The following is a 13,298-nucleotide window of genomic DNA, read 5'->3' as shown; positions in this document are numbered from 1 at the left end:
ATTTCAGAAGGTGTGTCAGAACAAAGCCGGACATGGAAACTGCTGATTTGTAATGGTGGGGAGGGGGAAGGGAAGGGAGTCTGGAGTACGGGTAGAGGAGGACAGGACAAGAAGGAAGGGGTGTTATTTTTATTTAAGGTGAGGAGCAGGTCTCAAACAATAAACTTTACAGAGGGAAAATTATTCATCTTTGATACTATTCCAGGGAAAGGGAGTGCTAAGCCTGAGCATGCTAAAGGAAGTGTTATTTATCTCATTGACCTCCAACACTCTTACGATAAAGCTTTGCCTGCTGGCTCATTTACTCTTTTCTGAAGGAGCTTGGAAAAGTATCCGCCATCATTTGTTTATTAGAAAGCATTTTATTCCAAAGGAAATGGCAAATCAGGTTTTTCCATTGAAATTGCTTTTGCCAAAAGGATCAAATTCTGACTTGTAATATTGCCTCAGAGAAGATAAACTGTACTCCCTACTGTCTACTAAAGGACACATCAACAATTGTCCTCTTGAAGCACATGTAGTTACATGAACAAGAGATCTTTTATTTGACAGTCTTCCTGTATTCCTAACATTCAAGCCCTTAACAGTTGGTTTTGTTTTATTTTTCATTCCTGTATTTTGAAAATGTTTAGACGTATCTAACAAAGATACAAGGGCCTAAGTCCTGGCTCATATTAGTATTTAGACTTCTGATGGCCATAAAAATCCATGGCAAGTAGATAATAAAATAACTGTGAGTCTGAACCTAAATAATTCACCAAAGAGTTGGAAAGGGAGTTTGTGACAGTACAGGGAATTGATTTAAAGTCTCCAACAAACAGTATCTCAACATACATTTAGTTCAGCAGTAGTTTCAATTTAAGCAGCCTGACCCAGTTGTGCCTTTCCTATCTCCCTGCCCTGAACATATCACCTTTTCTCTTACGCCAGTCCAAATATTAGCATGGTGCTTGATAAAACAGCTCTGGGAACAGACAGCTGATGACACAATCCATACATACTCCAGGACCTGATAAAAAATGCTGCTAAATCAAAGCCACTCTGTGAAAGACTACAAAAGGCATGAAAGACAATCCTAATAAGAAAATAATGGCTCTACAAATATTCTTCAAATGGCTTAGAATCATTATCAGTAACAAAATACTTGGGGAAAAAAAAAAACCAACAACAAAACCACAACACAAAAAGCCCAACAAAACCACAAAAAAATGAACAAACCCCCTCCAAACTCTCAAAAAACCCAACCAGAATGAATTAACAGATTTGCAAACAATGGCGTTACAAAATCATTGTGTTAAGGATGCCAATACTAATTTGAGCAGTTAAAATATCTTATCTCAATTCAGATTGTCCCCTTCAAAATTTGGTGTAATTATGTTTATTTTATTTCTAACTGAAGAAATAATGAGTTCTATAAATTATGGATAACACTACATTTGGGCATGTTAGAGTGTCTCTTTCCATTTCCACTCCCTTTTTCCAGTCTCAGTTGCTTGGTCTACTCCCTGGTTTGTTTTCACCAGTTGCTATCTTTAAATCTCTTTCCTGCCTTCCTTCAGCATTCTCTCTGTGCTCTCCAAGAGATAATGACCCTATTGGAAAGTGAACCAATAGCATTGAAGTGAATAATTTCAAAGATTCACAAAGGTTAATATGACCTGAAACTAGAAAAGCAATTTGGTCACTCCAGATAACATTTGTTACCTGGTTTTCACCGATGTTAGAAACCTTCTATCCATCAGGTTGTACACCTTGAACTATGTCTTAAAATTCCCAACTTCCCTTCAGCTTAATAGTTTGGCAAGGTCCAGACTAAGCAGGACATTACAACATTACTAACCACAACTTTAGAAAGAAAACTGTGTGTTTTGTTTTGTTTTGTTTTGTTTTTGTCAGAATGATGTGGTAACATTTAACAAGGATCCAGAGAAAGATACAGAAAAGCAATGAACAAAAATGTGTCTGTCTGCCAATCAAGCAAGCCCAGTGACACAACTGTTGCAATGCTGCCACTGCAGCATTAATCATGTAACAATTAATAAAATCCACTGTAAATGAATTCTAACATTGATTTAAATTGAAATATATATTGAAGATAACTATGTTTTTGACTGTATGAGATGTAGGCTTACATTTATGCTCAACTTGATACTTTCCCTACAATATGAATTTTATGATTGCTTCATACAGCATAGTCTCAGAAACACCTGTAAGAAAGGAATTGTAGAGCACACCACATATTTTGTTTTCTAAACAGAGTTGTGCAGATATTTGACTGGCAAAAGTGTTCAATGTTTGCACATTCATTTGCATGGCTTTTGGCTATTTTGCATAAGCAATGAATCTTAACTATTCAAAGTTAGCAATAAACCCACCAAAACAAAATTTTCTTTTCCCATTCCTGGCCACAACACATAAGACACTAAAATTCAGCTCATTTTGATGTATAACTTCTCAAAGAATCAATCTCTTGTTTCACTGTGATACTAGATAATTAGGACTTGGTTGGTTGGTTGTTGGGGATTTTTGGTTGGTTGGTAGTTGGGGATTTTTGGTTGGTTGGTTGTTGGGGAGTTTTATTTGTTTGGTTGTTATTTGGTTGTTTTTTCTGTCTTTGGTTTCTTCTGCGTATCTCATACTTACTGACAAATTAGTTGCTCATTTCAGTTTTGTGTGAGAACCTATACCATTTCCTTAACTTTGTGAACAGTAGATTTGAAGGACTTGATAATTCCAAAAGCCACTCAATAAGTCAGCTGATGTTATGATGTGTTACCATAAACTGAATGGGCCACAATTAAATTGCACCTCTAACGAACTGCCTATCAAACAGTTATTAGCTGTCAGTTTCATTCTTCCAAGCCAAAATAGGATGTACAGTAATTATCTTTAGGTCTGCATTATTTAATTTGTATAATAGTTAGGCTATAAAGAATTGGTGTTGCAGTTTAAGTTTTAATTGCTGAAAATTAGTTGCATTACTCTGAATACTATGACGATATTTTTCCTCTGGGTCAGACAGATTTATCAAGGAAGTAGAACTGTCAGACAGCTATCCCTAACATCATTAATAAATCATTACTATGTAACTCAGTTTCTTCCGTGGAAGAATTATTTTCTCTCTGCTGCACATATTCTCACATCTTTCAGCGTGTAATATTCAGTCAACTCAGAATCTCAGAAGATGATTCATTTTCATACCTTCTTTTCTTATTTTTATTTTTCCCCACCCCCCCAGGATGAATATTCCATTCCTGTTGAACAAGTCTGGTGAAAACAACCAGAAAACCCTCTGTACTCGCTTAGTGTAAAGGAGAGGAGTCACCGGGAAACCACACACAGATCCAAGCTTATTAACAAGAACCTGCACTATGGCATGGCATCCAAGGATCTTGAACATTTCTAACTTGTATCTAACTGCAAAGCCCTAGAAAAAATTGTAGCCAGCTGGAGGTAAGAGGATGACAGAGTTCTAAAAATGCTCCAATCTTTTGCCAATCCAGGCTAAAGTACAGCGTGCGAGCATATGTCAGGTATCTAGGGAATAGTCTGCTGGAAAGATCTGGCCTCCTGATACCACCCCAGAGTATTTCAAACAGGCAAGAACATGAAATAATCTGGCCCACTATACATGCAGTGACTGCATCCACAGTTAAATAACAGAAGGTATAAAAATGTACCTCAGATTTTCTGCCAGCTAATAACTGACATATTATTCCATCTTGTCTTTTCCTGAGGGCATTGGCACTTCATTTGTCAGAGGCAGCCCTGTTTTATAACCAGCATTTTGAATGTCCAAACTTTTCCACACACATATATTCTAGAAAAGCAAAGCTGCCTATTTTATCTTCCCCTGTAGGTAAACTTTCCTAAATAAGTAAGTTAACATCTGAGAAAATAGACAAGAATTTGAACTCAGAGTTGGGTGTCAGACTACAATAGATGTTAAAAGGGTTGGGGGAAAGTGTCTTTTGTGTTAGATGTGGTAGAAGGAGCAGAAAGTAATTTCTGGCTCCAAAAAACTCAGTCTCATTACACAATAAGGAGAGGAGACAGAAGACATAATTGAAGATGGTAAGTAAACCTTACAAGAAAAAAATTGCATGAAAGGATATCTTAATAATATAAATGATGGTAGTGAGGGGAATTGCATTGGTTTTCATTGAGGGCAGATTTAAAAGTTATTAAAGCAGTGGCTTTGTGAGAAGTGAGACCCTCAGGAGAGAGACCGGAAAGCTGAAGGTTTCTCTGACCTGTGCCTAACAACAAAGTTCTACCTAACTGCCTCAAATGGCTGAGACCCTGAAACAAAACCATTTATCTAGAGCTGGAAAACAGGAATGCAATCACATGTAGTTTATATCTGTTTAAGGATGAAAACAGGAAAAATATTAAAGCTAGAAAGGGGGAAAATGGTAATAGTCAAGTCTGAACATTAAGTTGATAGAACTTAATACTTCCCCAATACTCATCTGAACAGATACACCCATCAAATGTTGGTTATTCATTTTTGGATGTAAAGCTAAGTATTGGGTTGGAGTACTAGCATGACAACTAGTCCCAGCTAAGGTCTGCTAGAGTAGGTACTCGGAAAATGGAAATCACAGAATGTTACTGGTTTGAGGGGACATGTGGTAGTTTTAGGCTATGCCTTTAAAATAGATTTTAAGCAGAAAAGTAGAAGAATGTAAATAAATCACTATTGGGTGTAAAAAGGAAAAATAAAGATAATTCTAAGTAATTTCATTGGAGAAATATCTGCTATAAGACTGGTAATACCAAAGCAATCTTCCATTTTCTCTTCTCTGCTCCTTTCATTGCTCTGAAGGGATACTAATCTGCCTCTGCTTGACCTTGGCTGCATTGTTTTGGTGAAGTCAAGCAGCTACTTTTTCTCTGCTCCTTTCTCCCTTTTGAACAGAGGGTGAGGGGGGAGAGGGACAGCTTCCCTGGCCTTCTTGACTGGCAGGTTCTCATGTTTTTTGTTAATTGTAAATATTGTAAATACTGTATATTTTGTACATATTCATTGCATTCCATTGTAGGTTGTAGATAGGCACCCTATCTACTTACCTACCTCTCTACACACCTATCCTACCTTTCTGCATTGCAACTCAGAAAAGAGGGAAAGGGAGGAGAAAATAGCAATAAGAAAATAACTTCTTACATCCAAAAACCAGAGGCATATCATTTTAGCTTTGCATCCTGAAAGAAACATGGCTACACCTCAAATCTTCCTGAGAAAATGAAGAGTTGATCTTTTCCATCAGATTTTCCCAATATATTTCAAGGTCAGCTATAAAACATTTAAAGAGAGAAGAGCTCCAATTTGATAGGGGGAAGAAAGAGCCCTGGAGGTTTTGAGTATACCCTCAGGAGGGGAGATGGGAAGTGTTGGGAGGCTGTTGGGTGTGCTGTAAGGGACTCTGTATGCTTTGGGACTCTTTTGTCACTATGATTGAAGCTTCTGTAAAACGCTTACTGCTTTTCCATTTAAACTTTCCATCACTTTTGCAATCCATTTGTGCGAGTGTCATTCTTTTGCCCCTTTCTTGGGGCAAGAGAGAATCTGCCTGGCCTCAAACCAGGACAACAGTGAACCCAAGTACAAAGCTTGGAAGCAGTAAAACAAAGGTGAGGAAGGACTACTGAATCACACAGATATATTTATTTGTTTGAAAGTAGTTTGGGACTGTAGTGATGTGAAGGCTTAGAACTTTACATGAGTTTACAGTACATGGTACCAGATCTTGGGGCCAAGAACCAGTCATGTTAAGATGTGTACATTCACATGTATTTGTCTGCTGAATAAAAAGACTTACATTGTTCCTTTTTGACTGTTCAGTATTTATTTCATGAACAATTGTTGCCTCTCTCAGCTGATGTGTGCATCAAAAAGATGAGCAACACTTTAGCTCTTAGGGATTAAAGTAAGTTCAGACATGATTCTGCTTCCTCCACAGCTGCGAGTAGGATTTTTTCCGTTAGCTTTTTTACTGTCTGAGTGATGTTTATAATATTTTCACCACTCTGTAAACACCCAGCTTACCAAACAGAAGGATGACTAAAATGGTGACAACAGCTCTTTGCAATGAGAAGGAAAGAAGACCACATCTGGAAGAACATGATGAAAACATTCCTCATAAGGAACTGTCAAAGAGCATAAAAATTAACTCAGCCAGGATGAGAGCTCATTTAGCCAACAAATGTGATTGTCTATTTTTAAACATTGTTAAAATATATACCAGGCCTTTCTTTTAAGGGAGGTTTAAAGTTGGGTTTGGTTTGGTTTGTTGTGGGTTTTTTTCATTGTTTTTATTTTTTCTGTATCACTTACCACATGGATTAGTAGGCCATTATCTCCTTTCATGTTTGAAAAAAAGGACATTTGCATTCATTTTAATCCATGTTTAGAGCAAGGTATAATATTACCTTTAGAGACTTGTGTCTTGAAAACCTTAAGAATCTCACATTTTCAGAAAAATGGCCTTTGTGTAGATCTTAAAAGCCAATTAGATGACTGCTTTTCTTTTACAGCACACCCATACCGTCACTTACAAAGAACACTACACATGCTTATTAATCAATAACTGCCTTCATACCTGTCTTACCACAATGCAGCGATCCTTCCACACTGACACTTTTGAAACCATGCCATGTTAATGAGTCACAGTTCATCCCAGACTGGATTAAGGATAACTTTGCTACCTTGTGACTTTTGTAAAAGCAGTGTAGGTCCATATCTGAAGTATGAGACCTGGCAGCTTTTCAAGAAATTAGTAGTAAGGGCACAAAATTCTTTTTCTGAGTGAAAATATGAGTGAGGGGGAAAAAAAAATTATGCATATTAAAAAAGATTTCAACATTTCTTAGGACAGGATCCTCAAATGTTGTTTACAGGAATTGATGCAATATTTTTGCTTGGCTTTTCAAAACAAACTTGAGATGACGTTCCACAAGCTCTCTGAACTCTGACAGCCTCAGTGGCCGGGCAGCTTAGACTCATCTCATGGCTGGAAATTTGGCTCCAGACAGGCAAATTGTGGGTGAGGTAGGCAAGTTTCCATGAAAACCTGCCTAGTTTCTGTCAAGAGTAACCAAGAAAAAACAGCTTGTTCCCATCCAATGTTTTGTTGATATTGAATCAGCATTTTTTTCAAACAGTTCTATTAATAACATACCTAGGCTTGTATCTGGGGGCTAGTTTTGAAAGACTCACTTCATACAGGATAACACATTCTGATCTCAAAGAAAGTGAATGAGTCTGCTACTGACTTTCTTATCAGGAATGAATTTCCCAAGGAATCTTTCTTTCTACCTGGACAAAACCCTAGGACTCTTCTACACATACCTACATAATATGTAGGCAAGTGTGTGTGTGTATGCTCCCTTGTGCAAACCTACACAAACCCACAAATGCCATCTTAGAGAGTAAACTCTCAGTTCCCTACTTTCAGCATTATGTTTACTCACCCATTATTATTAATTTAGACATTTCTGAGTCCAGGTGAAGTAGACCATAGTAACTCTATTGTCAAAAATTATTGCCAAAGCCTTCTTTTTTTTTTTTTTCTTTCCCTTTTTTCTTTATTTTTTTTCTTCTTCTTTTCTTTTTTTCTTGGAATACCAGTTAAAGATTCAAGCACACTGTTCTATTGTAGAACTATTAAAGAGCATACCAAAACAGACACATGGATGAGATATAGATAGATAGATAGATAGATAGATAGATAGATAGAGATATCTATCTATCTATCTATCTATCTATCTATCTATCTATCTATCTATCTATATCTCATCCATGTGTCTGTTTATACATTATATATATATTAAAAAATATATGTGTATATATATATATATAAAAATCTCTGGTTTTCAGCAAAACACTATTAAATTTAAGATTATGCATGGTGAAGTAGAGGAAGGTACACTGACTGTGATGAGGGACTAGTACACCAGCATTAAAGTAATTTTACTTTAGTGGCTAGTATACACCATGGTGAAATACATGGCAGCAAGAGAGGATAGCCCACAGTTATCATTAGTAGACACCAGAAATGCATTTTGTCTGCTGAAGATGCAGGCTGCATTTGTATAGCCTTGAAAAAGAAATACATTTGGGGAATGTGATTTCTTTTTCACTGTAATAACAGTAATATGACAAGTTCCTCAGTTGCCAGCAGTTTATACCCTTGAACATCACAGATGGAGACCTCAGGAAGTACAGTTTCTCTCACAGTAAAGGTATTCCTGCTTTAGTTAGTTTGGCTTGCACAAGTGATTACAAAATTATTATACTGACATGATTTCTCACAACTCTGGAATCTACAGATCTTTATCTTTCAGTGTAAGAGTATGAATTTCTTTCCACAGTGCTTTTTTGTCTGTTTCTTTTTGTCTGCTTCTTTTTGATGGGAGGCAAAATTAGATTTTACTACCACAAAATTTATTCATTCAACACCTGAGAACCTCCAGGGCATGTTCCGTAACATATTACTTCCAGGGTGTTAGCTTCAGTTTAGATGAAAAAGAGGAGGCAAATGTATGGCTAGCAGTCTTTGTGCATTAAGAATCACCAAAGAATTCATGTGTTTTGCACTTTTTTTCCTGACAGCAACATTTTGTTGAGATTCTACTTACTATTGATGAAATAGAAATGATTCATGATTTTGTCTGAATTGAGAAGTATTCAATAAAAAAGTTGGTTGTGACAGTCTTTAAGAGCAGGTTTTCTGGTGAGACAGCATTACATTATCAGATGAGACAACGTACATGATGCTTTTTAAAGATACTTTAAAAATTCCAGTTATAATAACCTCTTTGAAACCTCAATAGCTTTCCAAAATATGGATATCAATAATGGAATTGTTACAGCAAACACCAGAACTAAAATTTTGAATATAAACCCAATTTGTCTAGTAGGGTTGACTACTTAATGACTATATACCTAATTAATGATAAAAAAAAAAAAAAGAAGAAAAAAAAAGAAAAATAAGAACAGCAATAAGGACAAAAGCACTCACAGTCACAGAGCAATTGCATATAGCAAAGGCACATGCAATAGTGCAAGATAATGTAAATAAAGAAGTTGGACAGTTGCCAGAATTTGGAAGTTGTGTTGCCAATGAACTATTGCATCATTATAAAGCATCATGCAAACTGAAGCAGAAGATAAAGTGTTGCCAGAGTGTGTACTTAAAGACTTGGCACAAGGGTAATTTCATTTCATTACTATTCTTAATCACATGAAAAAAAACGAGGGGGGGGGCAAAAAAAGGGCAAAAATAAGAAAAGCAGAACAGCAGGATATAATCTTTATCATATCTGACGTCAGTAACTTAAGACATGTAACGAGATATTTCTTGGTATCTCATCCCCTGAAGGCCTTCTTGGTTCAGAGCAAAGATTTGGATAGGTGCTGGAAATTAGGTTGTCATTTTTTAGCCAGGGAATTACAGGTTTTTTTTTTTTTCTGTATAAAAATGAGGCTTAAAGTTCAAAGAGGAAGTAATAAGATTACTTTGGCACACAGGATTACAAGCCTGTTTCTTTCAGATTGAAGCACTACATTTATTGGAGTGTGTGAGTTACGATACTCCCTAGTGACTTCACTGTACTACCAATGTTTATCACGCTAGCTACCCTCTCTAAGTAAATAGTCTGTACTATAGACAAATCACTCAACAGCAATATATTACATCTTCAGGCTAATTCTAAGGTCAGCTGTTCCTATGTGGCTTGTTCTACTGTAGTCTGTATTGCATCATGGGAAAATAAGCTTTCTGCCTCTTCTAAAATCTTCCTAGAGAATTCGCTACTCAATGATATTTCCAGCTATCACCCTCACAAGCTCTAACACTTACACTATTATGAAGAACTTAACCTCTGAACAGCATTGAATATCCCTCTTCTTCCAGTCCTTCATATTACTAGAAATAAGGCAAGCTCATTCTTTTAAATAATGCTAAACAATAAACTAAAAAGTAAATTAAAATAATTAAATAATAATTTAAAAAAAAAAAAAAAGAAGGCCAAACTCCTTGAATACCTATCACATGGAAAGGCAATTAAATAGGTACAGGCTTGTCTGATTTCTGGGTTTTTAATGAGCCAAACTTACAATCACAGGGTAATGCAGGTCCAAAGGGACCTCTGGAAGTCATCTAGTCCAAGTTCCTGCTCAGTGAAAGGTTATCATATACATAATAACTCTAAACTTATTTCAAGAGTGTTTATAGCAATGCCTTAATAGGGCAAGGGTGTATATATGCTCTAAACTCCCAAGTGAAGTCACTGACTCCTTTAACTGCATTGTTTACACTGGCTGTTGTTTACATATGTATTTCACACAATCTGTGCAAAACAGTATTTCCTTGCCATCACTATGGAGATTTTGTGCCTAAAATGATTATATTTTTTCTTATACTCACTCTGAAAAGTTATTTCTATACACAGGATCAGGTTGGAAATGTAATTATTTCAATGTAAAGAAAACACACACCATTCATTTTTCAACAGGTTGCAACCCAACTGTTTCTGCCAAAGATCAAGTGGTACCAATAAAAAATTGAGAGAGGAGGGGGAAAAAAAAGGGGAGGGGAGAGAAAAAGAGAAACCAATTTCACTCAAACATCATGTAACTTAACTGCGCCAGCTTGTAAGTTTTACCATAGAATTTTTCTTGTCCATTTGGCATCCCTTGGATTAATGACAATTTCTGTTTACCTCCAACCGAGTCAGTTAATAAAGGTATACTGCTAAACAGAAATCAATCTGTTTGAATATGTGAGATATGTTATTGCCCTAAGATTTATGTCTAGTGTTCTGAAATGAGTTTTAGTCGCAGTTATTTTTAAAGCAGGTTTTTTTCTCCATCTTCTTTAATCTATCAATATTTTAACTCCCATTCTTCCAAATCTGGTATTAGCATAAGTACTGCAGACTATTTCAAGCTGATCTCCATCTTCACTAAAATGCTTTGTCTATTGATATATGTGATGCACAACAATTTTACTTTGTGTGCATCTTCCAAAGTCTATGAGACTAGATTCAATCTGTTATGAATCACAGGCTGACAGAAGGATGTGCTGCCAAAAACCACCAAGACTTTTCTAAAGACTGGGGTGAGAGGAATGAAAAAATCTTCAGACAACAGCAGGCATCAATTCTGATTACTTAGACACACTCTTGCCAAGATTTACAGGTACTACAAGGCATTTGATAAATAAAAGTATGTGTAAGAAAGGGCAAGGCTCTAAATTAGTTGCACAACACACAAGGAGAACACAGCAGAGCAGTAGGGTACTTTCAAGGTACAGTTTCAAAATACAAGGTTCAAAGTAGAGTCACTTCACATGTGTTTGCTCTTCTCTTCTTAAGTTTAAAATATCCCTTTTATCTCTGTATCAAAAAAGCATAGGCCTAGACTCATGCACAGAATTGTCCATAATGTGTGTGATTACATTTTAATATTTCTCAGATTAATTCTGGACTTCTTGTCTTCCAGTTGTGTTTTCTCCTCATTCTCCCCTAAACATTGGATTAACTTGGTATGCCAGAATGGAAATTACAAATGAATTTATTGAGAAAATACACCGTTAATTCCTTCCACAGGTCCATTTATCTTCATGGAATGCACGATCTTTTGCTCTCTCTGCTGGGCATGTCAGAACAATGCTAATCAAGTAGTTGCAATTTAAAGACTTTAGGGAGAAAACATGTAATTTTGCCATCTATAGTATTGCCATGTATAAATCTAAATTATGACAAAGATCCCAAAATACCTGTTTGGAAAACAGCTCTATTATCCAACTCAGCAAGATACAAAAGTTAAAGAAGCAGCTTTTTAACTTGTGTGTATTTCCACGCTTTTCCATGACATCCTGAAGGATGTGGCAGTTGAAATGTAACTCTTACCTACTATGGAAAACGGCACATTCTATTAGCAAGCTCTGTGTATTCGCTATGCATGGTTAGTTAGGTGTTTATAAAAATGAAGGGGAACAAAAGGGATCTTTCAATGCCCAAAGGCATACTTCTGTAGTGCATACCATGGTGGTTTTTCAAACTCAGAAACTAAATTCAATTAATTAGTAGTCAAAGTAGGAAATATTTTTCAAATCACAATTAAAAATCTGTGTGTCACAATTACAGGCACCTCATCCACCCTTGGGCAAACAGCTATTAAAGAGTGCATTAGTCTCAGAATTAAAATCTAAGTCAAAATCTATTTTAGATGTAGTGGTAATTTCCAGCAGCTGCAAAACTGTTGATGTTAGTATTCTCCACTAATATAGAAAAGGTATATTTTTTGTTATAGGTCAATGCAGTTTGCACAGAAGTTTTGTGATTGGTAGTAATTTCATTAGCAAGAACACTGCAGGAAGAATGATTATTTGCCAGACAAAGTTCACACGAATGTGGTAGAACCTGCTCAGATTAGGTGAGACTGTACTTAAATTATCCTTATGCTTAAAAGAAAAATATTATCTTATATATGTAGATATAACTGTTTTTACTGTTCTGTCTCAAGAAAGCATTCAGGTTACAATGGTCCAGATGGAGATGCCTGGGGAGGTGGTGGAGTCGCCATCATTGGAGGTGTTTAGGAGGAGACTTGATGGGGTGCTTGGTGCCATGGTTTAGTTGTTTAGGTGGTGTTGGATGATGGGTTGGACGTGATGATCTTGAAGGTCTCTTCCAACCTTGTCTATTCTATTCTATTCTATGCTATGCTATGCTATGCTATGCTATGCTATGCTATGCTATGCTATGCTATGCTATGCAATTACATACAACTTCCTGGCAGGCTGAAGTTCAGTTGCATGATGAGCTCTGAGCTGGCACTAATACTGCTGCTGTAATAAAAATGTATCTCTGTTATTTACAAGAACCTTAAGCTTCAAGAAAGTAGCCTAGAACGTAACATTCAATTTAGTGTTACACCTTCATCCAGAAAATTCCAGCCAACCAGAATATTTGAAAAAGAACAGAAAAAGGAAGTCATTAGAGAGAATATGCTCCTGTTTAATTAATCAGTAACATACTTGATTAATCTGCAATTCACACAAAAGATACTTCACTCTGGGTTGGTTTTATTTTTAATCCATTTTCATAACTCCACTGGTCCAAATACTGACTGTTCTTTCATTCCTTTCTACTAACTCTTGGCTCTCTGTCACCTTGTTCCCCATGCTTGGAATATCCTTGGTAACTTCACTAAAACCAAACAGAATTTAGCTGTATGCCAGACAGGTTCATTTTAAGTCCAAAAGCACTTGCCTGAGCATAAGTATCTG

Source organism: Dryobates pubescens, chromosome 12 (assembly GCF_014839835.1).
Source record: "Dryobates pubescens isolate bDryPub1 chromosome 12, bDryPub1.pri, whole genome shotgun sequence".
In the NCBI taxonomy this organism is placed as follows: domain Eukaryota; kingdom Metazoa; phylum Chordata; class Aves; order Piciformes; family Picidae; genus Dryobates; species Dryobates pubescens.
This window is presented reverse-complemented; position numbering follows the sequence as displayed.